The sequence below is a fragment of the Sturnira hondurensis genome, unplaced genomic scaffold (assembly GCF_014824575.4).
Source record: "Sturnira hondurensis isolate 20B ecotype Veracruz unplaced genomic scaffold, ASM1482457v3 Scaffold0018588, whole genome shotgun sequence".
Classification (NCBI taxonomy): Eukaryota; Metazoa; Chordata; class Mammalia; order Chiroptera; family Phyllostomidae; genus Sturnira; species Sturnira hondurensis.
This window is the reverse complement of record NW_028091219.1, coordinates 22,890-36,140: the sequence shown is the minus strand read 5'-3', so window position 1 is coordinate 36,140 and position 13,251 is coordinate 22,890. Positions and strand designations below refer to the sequence as shown.

General features: G+C 50.5%; 1 pseudogene; it reads left to right on the top strand.

Annotated features, from left to right (window-relative positions):
* The first annotated feature begins 11,678 nt into the window (after positions 1-11,678).
* Positions 11,679-12,282, top strand: LOC119003297 (immunoglobulin lambda variable 5-45-like; annotated as a pseudogene).
* Positions 12,283-13,251: the final 969 nt, after the last annotated feature.

The following is a 13,251-nucleotide window of genomic DNA, read 5'->3' as shown; positions in this document are numbered from 1 at the left end:
TAGGCTGCTTCCATGTCTTGGTGAGTGTAAGTAATGGAGCAATGAACACAGGGGTGCTGATGTTCTATTAAATTAGTGTTTGAGGTTCATGTAGATATACTCTGTAAGGCCAACATATCCTGAAAGTACCTGATCTTGTCTGATCCCTGTGATTTTTCAAGGGGTGAAGACAACCTCCATCCTCTTCAGTCTGGGTGTGACCTGAGCTCCAGCACCAGGGATCAGAGAGGGGCTGGGCAGTCCCTGGCTGGATGGGCACACATTTGCATGGACAGCCCCTCCCCTGGCAGGAGGTGGGGAGAAAAGGAGGCCTGGGCAGTCCAGCCCCATTGTGGGCTCAGGGGCTGTGTGCACCATGGCCTGGACTCCTCTCCTCCTCGTGTTCCTCTCTCACTGCACAGGTAGGGACAGGCCTTGAAGAGTCCACTAAATGAGGTTTGTCTTGTCTTGTTCAAAGTAACCTTATGCTGGCCCATGCCCCAACCCTGCTGAATGTTGTGTTTCTGCAGGTTCCCTCTCCCAGCCTGTGCTGACTCAGACGCCCTCCCTCTCTGCATCTCCTGGAGCAACAGCCAGACTCACCTGCATCCTCAGCAGTGGCTTCAATGTTGGCGGCTATGATATAAACTGGCTCCAGCAAAAGCCAGAAAGCCCTCCCCGGTATCTCCTGTGGTATAAATCAGACTCAGATAAACATCAAGGCTCCGGGGTCCCCAGCCGCTTCTCTGGATCCAAAGACGCCTCAGCCAACGCAGGGCTCCTGCTCATCTCTGGGCTGCAGCCTGAGGACGAGGCCGATTATTACTGCGGTACATGGCACAGTGGTGCTCCTCACAGTGACTCACACAGATGGGGAAGGGAGACAAAAACCTCAGCCTAACGGAGTTTTGGTTCATGATAATTCAACCTTATAAAGTAACCTGTATATATGCAAACTCTACTTGGAAGTACTTTTGTTTCATTGTGGAAGTACTCTCAATATTCTATTCTGTATTCCTTAAGTCTCAGAAACACAAAAACAAGTTATTCATTTTCACAGAAGTGCTGCCCGTCATTCGTGTGTAATACAACCAGTGCCTGAGGAACTTCCCTGTCCCTTGAAATAAGGTAACAGCCCTTCCTGCCTTTCTCCTTGGTCACGGCCCAGGACCATCGCAGCAGGGGGACAGTTTCTCACCATATGGACCCTGGGCCGTGAGGGTTCAGAGCAGAGACTGTCCAATTCCTACCCAGTCTCTGAGCTCTGGGCAGGCTGAGGATCATTGTATCTCAGGGCCTGGAAACTCAGAGGTAAGATGCTGGGTGAAAACTCGGGTGAAGGAGGAATTTCAGGGGCAGGGCAGCTGAGAGCCTTGCTGGGGTACTGAGTCTTCACTTGTGAGTTCAAGGATGGGGTGGTTAATGGGCAAATGCAGGGACTGGGAAGAGAAAATCTGTTTTTCTGTGTCACAAGGTGGTGGGGGAGGCTCCACAGCAGCTGGGGAAATGCTGATCCTGCTGCAGGGCTCGTGGGGGAAGTGGGTGCGTGGATGAGATGCTCTCACAGCTCCCACCATTCAGGACCATGGAGATAATTGTGAGTGGGTTTCCTGAGCCCACAGACACTGACTGTCCTGTTTCCTCTCAGATGTAATTGGAACCTTCCAGCACTCCAGGGTGTGGGCCTGATTGTGGGCCAGCAGGAGCAGGACATCCCCAGGGTGTTCCTGCGTCAGTGCCCCTGGGAAGCTCTTGATGAGCCCAAGTCCACCATCCCTTCTCCTGCACAGGGAATAGTGAACCTACAGGTCTTCAGGCCTCCCAGGCAGGTCTCTGACCTTGTGACCTAGGGCAGAGGTCACTGTCCCTCAGGGGTTCAGCATCTTCTCTGGCTCCTTATTTGTGCTCATGACCTCCCTGCCCATCTCTGGACTCCAGCTTAGTCAGGAGTCTGGGTATCACTGTCACAGGGTCAATACAACCTACAGCCACCAAGGGCTCCCATTACCTGGAGAAGGGAGGGAAACATTTGCGCAGCTCTCCCCGGTGACCCATCACTGCCTCGTCCCTGACTGTGAGCAAAGGTACATTGTGCACATGTGCCCCCTGAGGGTGACTATGCGGATCCTTGAGAAATGAACCTTGACCCCATCCTGCACTGATAGCACTAAGTGAGAAGTGGGAGGCAGGGGAGTTGGGACTGAGTTGCCCTGGACCCTCCCTGGTGTGGTGACACGAAAGGGCTGAGAGGGGAGCTGAGCACCCACCCCACTGTCACCCAGGAGCTCACTCACCCGGCAGCCACCTTGTCTCATACTCCACTTGATGGGAACCCGCTGGTGACAGTCTCTGCTTCATTGTGCCCAGGAAGGTGTGAGCAGCACAGAGCTGGCCTTGGAGTCAGGCTCCACCTTTGCTGAGACCAGTGGCAANCATTGTATCTCAGGGCCTGGAAACTCAGAGGTAAGATGCTGGGTGAAAACTCAGGTGAAGGAGGAATTTCAGGGGCAGGGCATCTGAGAGCCTTGCTGGGGTACTGAGTCTTCACTTATGAGTTCAAGGATGGGGTGGTTAATGGGCAAATGCAGGGACTGGGAAGAGAAAATCTGTTTTTCTGTGTCACAAGGTGGTGGGGGAGGCTCCACAGCAGCTGTGGAAATGCTGATCCTGCTGCAGGGCTCGTGGGGGAAGTGGGTCCATGGATCAGATGCTCTCACAGCTGCCACCACTCAGGACTATGGGGCATTTGTGAGTGGTTTTCCTGAGCCCACAGGCACTGACTGTCCTGTTTCCTCTCAGATGTAATTGGAACTTTCCAGCACTCCAGGGTGTGGGCCTGATTGTGGGCCAGCAGGAGCAGGACATCCCCAGGGTGTTCCTGGGTCAGTGCCCCTGAGAAGCTCTTGATGAGCCCAAGTCCACCATCCCTTCTCCTGCACAGGGAGCAGTGAACCTACTGGTCCTCAGGGCTCCCAGGCAGGTCTCTGACCTTGTGACCTAGGGCAGAGGTCACTGACCCTCAGGGGTTCAGCATCTTCTCTGGCTCCTTATTTGTGCTCATGACCTCCCTGCCCATCTCTGGACTCCAGCTTAGTCAGGAGTCTGGTTATCACTGTCACAGGGTCAATACAACCTACAGCCACCAAGGGCTCCCATTACCTGGAGAAGGGAGGGAAACATTTGCGCAGCTCTCCCCAGTGACCCATCACTGCCTCGTCCCTGACTGTGACCAAAGGTACATTGTGCACATGTGCCCCCTGAGGGTGACTATGCGGATCCTTGAGAAATGAACCTTGACCCCATCCTGCATTGATAGCACTAAGTGAGAAGTGGGAGGCAGGGGAGTTGGGACTGAGTTGCCCTGGACCCTCCCTGGTGTGGTGACACGAAAGGGCTGAGAGGGGAGCTGAGCACCCACCCCACTGTCACCTAGGAGCTCACTCACCCGACAGCCACCTTGTCTCACACTCCACTTGATGGGAACCCGCTGGTGACAGTCTCTGCTTCATTGTGCCCAGGAAGGTGTGAGCAGCACAGAGCTGGCCTTGGAGTCAGGCTCCACCTTTGCTGAGACCAGTGACAACTGAACGTGCATCCCCTGGCCTGGTGTCTCTCTAAACAGGGGTCACTGGATGAAAGAGAGTAGATGGGACCCAGGGGATCCTAATGTGATTTCCAAAATGTCCAGAACTCAGCCAAAAGCACCTGGTGTCTCACAAAGACTCAGAAAAGAGAGCTAGTGACAGCAACAGGGACATGAGACAGACGACATTAGTGACAGACGTGTTTAGGCGGCTTTCATAATGTGCATTTGATGGGAAACTACAAGCATTAAGAAATGAGAGAAACTCGGGATTGAAATGGAAGTCATGAAAACAGGACAAATGGAGATTGTAGAACTGAAAGGTACAATAGTTTAAATAAAAGAGAAAATTATCTGTGGGGAATCAAGATCAGGTAATACCTTATGTATTTTTTTATTTGCTTATTTACTTATTTATTTTACTTGTTGACAGAAAATAAAGGCCTATATCAATAATTCCTTCTGTAGCTCCCATCACCATGAATATTCTAGAGGATGTCACCAGGGGGCGCTGTGGGCCTCCTCAGAGCTGCAAGGCCTGAAATAAACTCCAATGGTTCTAATTCAATGGCCCTGACCCATGGTCACTGGGCTGAGTTTGAGGTGATAGCAAGATGCCTCCTTTCAGGGGATAGACTCAGAGCTCACAGACTCCTCCTGAGAGTGAGGGTTCAAACCGGACTGAAGACCATTAACTGGATGACACTGTGGGCTCATATTTGCAAGATGTCCCACCAAACACACCCCTCACCCAGGGAGCTGAGGAGGAGATAAAGGGACACCCAGAGAGCAATCCCAGTCAATGGCCAGGGGATCTTGCAAAGTGCCCACCATGACCTGGACTCCTGTCCTCTGGGTGCTTTCGTCACCCTCTGCCCTGTTCCTCAACCACCTCACCCACACCGGAGACCACTGCTGGTGGTCTGGGGGTGTGGAACCTGTAAAACAGGCCCCGGAAAGTGGAATCCAACTACAGTGCAGACCGGGAGAAGCAGTAACTGCTGAGTTAGTTAGAACTAAGGGCTGGGACACATTTCCTCCAGAAGGGTCCTGTCCAGTGATGTCCCCCAGTAATTAGGGGAAACCATCCTTTTGTATATTAGCAAAGTTTGCTTTACAGGAAATATTTTATTGCAGCCTAAGTGTATGTATCGCATTTAAAATATTTTTAAGGTATAAGGTTTGGGGAAGCACTATTCTTCCCAAATGTGGGCCATTAAACTGGTTACTCAAAGAAGATCTATGAATCACCACCCCCATTACTTCAAAGGGTGTGTTTATTTAAAAATACCATCTTGCAGGTATAATTAGTTAATACGAGGCCATGTGAGGTAGGGTGGCCTCCTAGTCAGGCATGACTGGAGTCCATGTAAGAACATGGCCACGTGAGCACAGGGAGACTGAAGGAGAGCACCCTGCGAAGGTGCAGGCAGAGGCTGGGGTTGTGCAGTTACAGGCCGAGGAAGCCCAGACATGTCAGGAAAACCTCCCTTAGCTGGGGGGGGCTCAAGGAAGGGTCCCCTGCAGGTGTCAGAGGGACAAGTGCCCGCCATCCAGGATGGAGACTTCTAGCCTCCAGGGACAGGAGACAGCACATTTCTGTGAATCTGAGCCAATCTGTGAATCGGAGCAGTGGCTCATTGTCATGGCGTCTCTGGGAAACTAAAGCGTCAAACAATTGACTTCACCGTGTTCCCCACTGTGCACACGTCGCATAACCTCCATTCTCAATTTTCCCACATTATTGTCAAATTCGTGCTTATGTCTTTACCTGTTATCAATTACTCTTTCATTTAAGTTTAATTTCTCCTGTCTTAAAACTATACAAACATATAACAATTGCTAGTATTCTTTTGATTGTAGGAAGTAATACAACTTGTGGCTATTGTATAGGTCCCACTGTTTGCTAGTGTCGTTCTGTCGTCTTGGCGTGATCAACGCACTCTATCATCTGTTTGTGTTCTGTGAGGTAAGGGCCGATGCCTCCTGTTCTCAGCAGGAAGCCTGGGGAACGGCTGTCTGGGTGCGAGGGGCTGGAGGGGAAACAGGATGCAAGTTTGATGGACTGAGCCCTGGGAAGAGGAGAGACTGTGGAGGGGAAGCACCGCACTACAAAAGCCCCTCAGGGCCTCCCTGTGTGTCAGGTCAGGGCCCTCGGACTTTCCACAGGAAAGTAGAGGGGCCTCTGCACAGGAAACTTCTGGGGCCTTGCGGAACATAGATTCTGATTCAGCGGGTCTGCTGTGGGGTATAAAAGCCCCCTTCTCCAAAAATATCTACATACATGTTTAAAAATTGTTAAACTGACCAGATGGGTATAAAGTAGGGAGGGAAGGCAAAGGTACACAGAAACCGAAGACAAGTGTAGACACAGAGATTCAAGTAATGTAATTAAAGAAGAAACCCACGGTCTATTCATAAAGCCACCAAAACGGAGCGCTGCACACCTGGGCGAAGGCCCACCTCAGTCTGAGAACACGAGCAAATGCAGAAGGACACTCACCACAGAGCTCACCTTACATGCTCTGTGTGTCCTGCGTGCCAATGTAGTGAGGGCGCCGCAGCAAGTGAGGACCTGCCTTCCTGAGCAGCCTGGGCAGTGACTGCATGGCTGACCTGTCCCTGTTCTCTGCTCATGTGTGTCTGTGTCATGTGCAGCTTGTGCAGGAGGAGCCATTGCCAGGAGCTTCCTTATAAAGTGGGGTAAAGTCTTGGTGATTCTAGGTGAAGGGGCCCAAACAGAAAACAGACTGGAAGGAAGAACGAGGCAGCCCCTGAGGAGGGGCCTGGCTCTNAGAGGGGCCTCTGCACAGGAAACTTCTGGGGCCTTGCGGAACATAGATTCTGATTCAGCGGGTCTGCTGTGGGGTATAAAAGCCCCCTTCTCCAAAAATATCTACATACATGTTTAAAAATTGTTAAACTGACCAGATGGGTATAAAGTAGGGAGGGAAGGCAAAGGTCCACAGAAACCGAAGACAAGTGTAGACACAGAGATTCAAGTAATGTGATTAAAGAAGAAACCCACGCTCTATTCATAAAGCCACCAAAACGGAGCGCTGCACACCTGGGCGAAGGCCCACATCAGTCTGAGAACATGAGCAAATGCAGAAGGACACTCACCACAGAGCTCACCTTACGTGCTCTGTGTGTCCTGCGTGCCGATGTAGTGAGGGCCCCGCAGCAAGTGAGGACCTGCCTTCCTGAGCAGCCTGGGCAGTGACTGCATGGCTGACCTGTCCCTGTTCTCAGCTCATGTGTGTCTGTGTCATGTGCAGCTTGTGCAGGAGGAGCCATTGCCAGGAGCTTCCTGATAAAGTGGGGTAAAGTCTTGGTGATTCTAGGTGAAGGGGCCCAAACAGAAAACAGACTGGAAGGAAGAACGAGGCAGCCCCTGAGGAGGGGCCTGTCTCTGCACTTGGGCAGGGAGTGGGCCGAGGACAAGGTGGTCATGAGGACAGGGTCTCAGTCAGTCACCTGCCATCTGGTCACAGGTATGATGGGCCTGGGTGGGGCAGGGGGGGCTCGGAGGTTTTCTGATGAGTGGTCTATGTGGGCTCTCAGCTGGGAAACCAGGCAGGCGGTGGTGACTGGTGTCTATGGTTACTGGGCCCAGCATCTGAGTCCTCTTTGTGCTACTGAGGAGGCTCAGGTGAGGCTCAGCCAAGGTCCACCCTTCTCAGCTGTGACCCAGGATATTGTGGGGCACCCAAGGCCTTGGGAGGGATTTGGTTGGCCAGAGGATGGAGTGAATTTGCTTAAAGAACCCTTTCTATTGTGTCTTAGGGATTAGATAGACCAGGTGGGTGTCAGCCTCAGCAGAGGTCTGGGGCGTCCCCACCATGGCCTGGACTCTACTCTCCCTCCTTAGCATCCTCCTTCACTGCACAGGTCGGGATGTCCTGACTCGCCAGCTCTCTGGACCCCCTCTCCCCACATTCTGAAAATGTCCTTCTGTCTCGTTGCTCCTTCAGGACACAATGGGTGACTGTGTTTCCTCTGGTTCCCTCTCCCAGCCTGTGCTGACTCAGCTGCTCTCCATCTCTGTGTCTCAGGGAGCAACAGCTGGACTCACCTGCACCCTGAGCAATGGCTTTGCTGTTTGTTCCTACTATTTATTCTGATTCTGACAGAAGCCAGGAAACCCTCTCCTGGATTATAAATCAGATTAGGAACCCTCTGGATTAGGAACCCTCTGGATTATAAATCAGACTCAGAGAAGCACCAGCGTTCTGGGGTCCCCAGCCACTTCTCTGGATCCAAAGACACCTCAGCCAGTGCAGGGTTCCTGCTCATCTCTGAGCTGCAGCCTGAGGACGAGGCCGACTATTACTGTGGTGCCTGGGACAGGAGAGTGACACTTACACGGAACTCCAGAGTCACAGGGAATTGAGACTGAAACCTCCCTGTGTTCTTTCTGCCTTTGACTGTCACCCATGAGGTGAGTGGGACCAAGTCTTACTCAGGGTGGCATTGGTTGTCAGTTCTTCAGTGTGCAATTCTATTCCTAGGACCAATAATGTGCACTTGTTTTCTTATTGTCCATAGTTAAAATTTTTGTTACCCAGTGTTACTATCTTTTAGGCTGCTCACAAACTAAATGTTTTGCAAAGATCATGTAAGTTGTATCCTACAGAAGACAGAACAGTATCTACTCTGCTCTGTGTGGACCAAAATTCCAGGACCCCTAACCTGTGAGATCCAGAGTGATCAGTAACATCATCCAAAATCATAAACATTGTACTTGCATTCCTCAGACAGGTCATGAGACCTGGAGAAATTGTGATGTGGATCCAGCAGGGGGCGCTGTGGGGCTGTCCTAAGGGGAGAGGAGTTGAAATTCATACTGGAATATACCCTTGGATGCTCCAGACACGCGATAAAAATGAGTTCTTATCTAAAGGACTTATAAATCTCTTCTTAATTACAATTGAAACCAAAACTATGCCATCTGTGTATTTACAGCTCTCTATCTGCTTGTTAACAGCCCCAGAGCTGTGCTGTGAGGGGAAGTGTAAGGAGTGGAAAAAAGCACCTACATGGGAGATGCTCCTGTGGGTGGGATTGGGCCTGAGGGTGGGAGAGGAGATGGGCCAATGAGGCCTAGTCAATAGACTGGTCTTCAGTTTGGAATTGGCAGAATAAGTAGGAGTGGTGTGCATGTATAAGTGGGGCCCAGAATGTTCTAATAACAAGTAAGAATACAAAGGAAAAAATACTGATCATTGACATAAATGAGGGAAGTTGCTGTGGGCCAGACAGTTGGTTAGTGAAGCAGGAAGGGCACCAGGAAAGTGGGGGCTGACATGCTCACTCTCCATCTGCAATGAGAACAAAATGAGCTGGACAGAAGGTCAGCCTCCCCTGCCCTGGAGACGGCTGCAGTGCTGGGATCCCTGGTGCAGGCTGGTGCCAACAGATTCCTGGTGCCGCCCCAAAGCTGTGATGCTTGGAAGTTCTTGGCCTTCAGGGATCCCAACCCGGTTTTCCTGCTCCAGGTCTGGTGACATGGCCCCTCTGATCATCACCAGCCTGCAGCCTGTGAATGAGGCTGAATATGACCATTGAACCATGATGGTACCAACACGGCTGTCAAAGAAGTGCCGAAGTTCAGGTAGAGTGTTCAGTATGATGACCCTGAGGTCCCCTGAAGGCCCTGTCTGTGCGTCCCTCACTGTTGACAATGGCTCTGTGTTCACTCAACACACCTTCTCCAGACCCTACTGTATATCAGACCTATATTCCACTCATGTACTGAATGTTAACACAATTATGTTCTTTTTTCCTTAATCTACTAAATTCCTGTGGTTATGTGTGTGTGTGTGCACATAGTTACTTTTTTTTATCCAGTCACACTCCACTCTCACTGACCACCCCCCCATGCATATTGTATTCTTTTGACGGCCTGATGCCTCCTCTGAATAAGTCATAGGGCACATCAGCTCACTATATTTCATAGGAGTCACACGTCCGTGGCTGTGGGGAACTGGCTGCATCCTGGGAGGGAAGTGTTGTGACCCTCTCACGTGGATGCTGTCAGGGGGCCGAGCTTCAAGAAACCAGATCTCACTTCTGAATGATTCTGGTCTCTTCCTGCACATGTCCCCTGTGATTTGTTATAAGTGGACCCAGGCCCCATCTCAGGTGATGATGGGACAATTGAAGAGGTTTATGGTACTGGGACAACATGTGGGAAAAAAAGTACGAGGAGAAAGAGAGGAGCTGGTCACCCTGAAATAGCAGGTGCACTGGGGTCTTCATTCCCTCAACCTGTCCTTTCTCTGAGTGGAGGACATGTTCTGTTGAGGACTAAGGCACCTATTTAGTCCCACCAACATAATTATCCTCCTGTATGATACAGGAGGAACAGGAGGAGACATCATGCTGAGGAGGTCACCTGTTTAGAGGAAGGAGTGAGGGATGGGGACTCCTACAGCACAGTGAGGACCCTGGGGGACGAGGAGCCCCTGGCCAGTGTGGGTGGGTGGGGTGCCAGGCAGGACTCAGGTCTAAGCCTCACACTCTCTCTGCTAAGCTCCTGTGAGTCTAATCTCCCAAAGTCCTGACTCCAGTGTAAATATATTGCTTGTCATATTTAAAAATACACAAAAAATAAAACCTGAACAGGAAAGAGAATCTATTCATGCTAACACTGAGCTGACTCAGACGAGGAAATGTTGTGACTGGTATTTTTTAAAAAATATTTTATTTATTTATTTTTAGAGACAGGGGAAGGGAAGGAGAAAAAATGGGACAGAAACATCAATGTGTGGTTGCCTCTCATGTGTCCCCTACTGGGGACCTGGCCTGCAAAACAGGTATGTGTCCGGACTAGGAATCCAACCGGTGACCCTTTGCTTCACAGGCCTGTGCTCAGTCCACTGACCTATACCAGGCAGGGTATGACTGGTATTTTTTAGACCAATCTCAACATCCATTTGATGAGCAGTCATAAGCCTGCTCATTTCAAATGGGTAAAGAGAGAAACTTAGAGTTGAAATAAAGTCATGAAAACAAACCCAATGGAAATTAAAGAACTGAAAAACATCATAGTTCAAATTAAAAAATAAAACTTTAATTTCACATTTATCTTGTTACAAAAATAACACTATCATTAAGAGAACAGAGGTAGGAAGAAATTTGTTTAAGATACAAACAGATGTCAGGTCACCGAACACAAAACCCTGACAAGAAACACGGGACACAGGTACATAGAACTCCACAAACTAAGGTCAAAAGGCGACCTCTGAAATGCATAAGCATACTCCACTTTCTGCTGGTACGTGTGAAGCCTTCAAAAGCCATTACTGTTGCACATCATTTACTTGCATCAGATCTATGAAAACTGTACCTACATCACGTGACTGAGCTGTTTGTTGGTTAGTCCTCCTCTGCACTTGCCCCTGCGTGTGCTCCTGGCCAGTTCTCTGAGCAACCCCTATGAACCTTCAAATCAGACGAGTGGTCTCTTCATCTTTGACATTGGACATTAAGGTCACTGTACGATTACTTTTGCAATATCATCACAGGGGGTGAAACTAAATTAATTTGTCATTTAGGTTCAAGTTTGCATCTCCTACAGTTGTGGATTCCTGGGAGTGAGATGCACCAGTAACCAGTACAGCATATTGGCATCATGGTATCTGGGAACCAGACCCTGGATGTGTGAATAGAGTCAGTGACCTGCTGAGCTGCAGAAACCAGCTGTGCTCCCAGGGTTTTGGTCCAGGGAGACATGTGTGCCCTGTGACCATCGGGGGGCACTGCGAGCCTGCCCAGTTCAGCTTACCCAGATGCTCCTTATGGACTATTGATTAACAGGAACCTTGGCCAGGGGGGCTGGGCCTAGTGTTTAATGATGGGGACTTAGTAGCTGTGTACTCTCAGGACTTATATGGTCCCCAGAGCTGGGAACCTATGTTGTTTCACAAGTGCTTCCATCGCAGGATTCACTCAAGGGGTGAAGTCAGGCTCCATCCCCCTCAGTCTGAAGTGTGAGCTGAGCTTCAGCACCAGGGCTCAGGGAGGGGCTGGGCAGCACCTGAATGGACATGCATTTGCACGGACAGCCCCTCCCTGGGCAGAGGGTAGGGAGAAAAGGAGACCTGGGCAGCCCAACCCCTTAATGGGCTCAGGGGCTGTTTGTACCATGGCCTGGATTCCTCTGCTCCTCCTGCTCCTCTCTCACTGCACAGGTAGGGACAGGCCTCAGGGACCAGGGCTCAGTTCCTAAGTTTACTCCCTTCCTGATTCATCTCCTGAGAAAATTCCCTTGGTTCTACCCCATCACTGACACATGTCTCTGTTTGCAGGTTCCCTCTCCCAGCCTGTGCTGACTCAGGTGCCCTCACTCTCTGCATCTCCTGGAGCCTCAGACAGACTCACCTGCACTCTCAGCAGTGACATCAATGTTGGCAGCTATAGGATATACTGGTACCAGCAGAAGCCAGGGAGCCCTCCCCAGTATCTGCTGGGATATAAATCAGACTCAGACAAGCATCAGGGCTCTGGGGTGGGGCCGATTCTCTGGATCCAAAGACACCTCTGCCAATGCAGGGCTCCTGCTCATCTCTGGGCTGCAGCCTGAGGACGAGGCCGACTATTACTGTATGATGTGGTACAGTGATGCTCCTCACAGTGACTCACACAGATGGGGAAGTGGAACAAAACCCTCAGCCTTAGAGGGTTTTCCTTCAAGACAATTGGCCATTTCAAAATAATCTCTGTGTATGTAAACTATACTCGGGGGGGCTTTCTGGATTATCATGGGTCTACTCCCAGTTTTCCATCCGACGTCTAGAGTCTCAGGGACAGGGAGGCCGAACTAAACACAGAGTGGTCACGGTGACACTGCAGAGCTGCCTGGTGTTCACTGTGGGAACTGGGGCCTGAGGAGCTGCCCTGGGCCTCTTGAAATGAGACAATGGAGCCTTTTCTCTGTTCAGTCTTTGTTATGATCTGGGGACATCCAGGTACTGACATCTGAAAAAACACCTGTAAAAGGCAGAAAGCCTTTCCAGAACAGCTGAGCAGTAGGAAATGTGCTGGAGGGTTAGATTCTGCAACCAGCAGAGGGCGCTGGTGGACTGGTTCTGGGAAGCTCATGGTTCAAGGACAGGCAGGGCAGGGGGGGCGAGCTTCAAGAAAGTTCTAGGAGAGCTTTCTAGGAGAATACTAGAATACTAGAACACTAGTATTCTCTCGGAGAATACTAGACTTGCTCTTGCACACTTGGGCAGGCAGTGTGCCCATTGAAGTGTGAGCATCCTGCACCTGGAGCCCCAGAAGCCACATGAGACCTCAGCTCTGACTCACACACTAGCCTCATGTTTCACCTGCCCTCACATGCTCATTGTCAAGGCCTGGTTTGCAGACAAAGACAGATGACCAATGGCAAAAAAAAAACAACAACCATAAATTTCCTTGAAAAATCTTGACCTTCAGCACTGCCTGGACATAGGATGGGATTCAGTGGGGCAGGGACTGTCAGTCCAAAGCTCTGGGGTAGTTCCACCACGGCCCGGACTCCTCTCTGTACCTTTTCAGTCATTGAACCAAGTCTTCCCTTTAGGGCACATGGAAATATTATTAGGGGGAGGGGACATTTGCTATTGCGATCTGGGCACAGGTCATTGTCATGCATTCTTTCTGCCACCTTTTAACCCTCCTTCCAGGGCCCTTGGGCAGAT